The sequence below is a fragment of the Neodiprion virginianus genome, chromosome 6 (genome assembly GCF_021901495.1).
Source record: "Neodiprion virginianus isolate iyNeoVirg1 chromosome 6, iyNeoVirg1.1, whole genome shotgun sequence".
In the NCBI taxonomy this organism is placed as follows: Eukaryota; Metazoa; Arthropoda; class Insecta; order Hymenoptera; family Diprionidae; genus Neodiprion; species Neodiprion virginianus.
Window position 1 is genome coordinate 14,470,301 of NC_060882.1, and position 2,366 is coordinate 14,472,666.

The 2,366-nt window shown below is 42.2% G+C and overlaps 1 long non-coding RNA gene across 1 annotated transcript; it reads left to right on the plus strand.

Annotated features, from left to right (window-relative positions):
• Positions 1-609: 609 nt before the first annotated feature.
• Positions 610-1,486, plus strand: LOC124306900 (uncharacterized). Its single transcript, XR_006908710.1, has 3 exons — positions 610-659; positions 893-1,071; positions 1,346-1,486. It is a non-coding gene; the product is annotated as an uncharacterized LOC124306900 (long non-coding RNA).
• The last annotated feature ends 880 nt before the right edge of the window (positions 1,487-2,366 follow it).

The window sequence follows — 2,366 nt, forward strand, 5'->3', positions numbered from 1 at the left end:
TGCAAATGAACAATCAAATCTACTCTGAGCTCAGACGAGCGAATGAGAAAATCGAAATTTTTCATCAATAAATGAGATTCGAAGTCGCGAAAATTACCTAACCTTCGACGAGCTTCTACAAAACAATTGCTACTGATTATCGATCTTTCCATCACCTTTACAGGCAATAAAGTCGTCTGCAGATGTCTGTCTAACATGACCATTTGACCAAAATGCTGAAAATAATAGCAATAACGATCTGGGTCCTGATACATCAAATCTAGAGGATTAATTCCAGCTACATCTCGATATTCCTCAAGAGGTTCCAAAAGTGTACAGACCTGGCGATCTGCTAAAAACCTCTTGGTGAAAGTTGTTTTTCCGCATCCGATATTTCCTTCAATAATAATCGTAAGCGGTCGAGTTTTACTTAAATGAATTCCAAAAGGCAAATTCTTCTCCCAATCGATGACCGACTGTGAAGAAGGCCAAGTCGATCACAGTCGTCAAGGGTGTTCGTTTGAAGATCTAACCTCGAAGGATGTTCCTGGTCTTGGAGAGACTGTTCCAGGTTGATCTTCTTCAAATGGAGCAAAACGATCCAAGTAAACCACTTTCTGACGCGAATGAGGAGATCTTCGGATTCTATAAACAACATCATTTATCCGGTTAACCACTAAGTAAGGGCCTTCCCAATTTCTTTGTAGTTTTGGACATCGTGCATTCTGTCTTCGAGGTTGGAAGAGCAAGACAGAATCTCCAGCATTAAATTTTAATTCTCTGGCTTGAATATCATAACGAGTTTTTAATTTATCTGAAGCCATAGAAATTCTATTCCTAGCAAAGTGATGAATTTCTTTCAAACGTTGTTGTAATAAAAAGGCATAATCCGTTTAATACTGTCTTTGCACAGGAATAGGGCCTTTCTCTAAATCTGACGGAAGTCGAAGATTTCTTCCAGTAAGTATGATGGCTGGCGTCTGCTTCGTCGTCTCGTGAATCGCAGATCTGTAAGATAAGAGGAAGAAAGGGATCCAGGAGTCCCAGTCTCTCTGATTCTGCTCTACGAAGGACGACAAATACTGTAGCAAGGTTCGATGCAGACGCTCTATCATGCCGTCAGATTGCGGATGCAAAGGAGTCGTACGAGTTTTTCTAACCCCTGAAATCTGAGTGACCACTTTCATTAAGGTTGACTCAAAATTTCGGCCTTGATCAGTATGAAGTTCTAGAGGAACTCCGTGCCTACAAATAAACTCTTTAACGAATGCCTGTGCTACAGTGGAGGCTTCTTGATCAGCGAGAGGAACCACTCCAGGCCACTTAGTAAAATGATCAGCAATAACCAGAGCATATTTATTTCCAGAATGGGTTATCGGGAGAGGTCCGAGAATGTCCATCGCTATCCTTTCAAATGGAGCTTCCACGTTGTAAATTTGAAGAGAGCTTTGTCCCTTCGCTCGAGGTCCTTTCTTTGCCGTGCAGATTCGACATCTTCGACACCAATCTTTAACGTCCATCCGGCAACGGGGCCAAAAGTAGAGGTTGCGAATTCTGCCCAGAGTTTCATTTGAAGCGAAATGTCCGCCTGCAGGAGAATCATCAAGAATCTCCGGAACTCGTGACCTGGGAACCAAAAATTGCCACCTGATTTCTTTCAAGTCTGCAGATTCCCATTTTCGGTATAAAATTCTATCAATCAAGAGGATAGAGTCCCATTGAGCCCAATAAATTTTCAAATCTGACTCGGCTAAAGATATATCCTGCCAGTGCGGGCGAGTTTCTGCTTCTTTCCAAGACTTCACTTGATTCAAAGTGTCGTCCTCTTGTTGCGATTTTCTCAATTCCTCCTGGTTATTTTCGAAAGAAATCTGCCGTATTATAAGGGAGGGGTCACGGTTTTTCTCTAATCGTGCACACTGTTTACACTGTGGCATTTCCTCGCAGGGTCTTCGAGAGAAAGCATCGGCGTTTCCATGATGAATTCCTGCTCGATGACGAATATCAAAATCGTACTGACCGAGCCTTTCTATCCATCTAGCTACCTGACCTTCGGGAGATTTAAACGAAAGTAGCCACCTGAGAGAAGCATGATCTGTACGTATCAAGAATCTCCTGCCGTACAGATAATGGTGAAAATGTACTACGGTCTTAACAACAGCTAAAGGCTCTCTACGAGTGACACAATAATTCCTCTTAGTTTTACTCAAAACTCTGCTGAAATAGCTTATCAATCTCTCCTGACCTCCGTGAATTTGTGACAGAACCCCGCCTATTCCTGAAAGAGAGGCATCCGTATCTAAAATAAAAGGAAGTTCGACCTCTGGATAAGCTCAAATCGGCGAGGAAATAAGATTTTCTTTCAATTTCTTGAAAGCCTCTTCGCA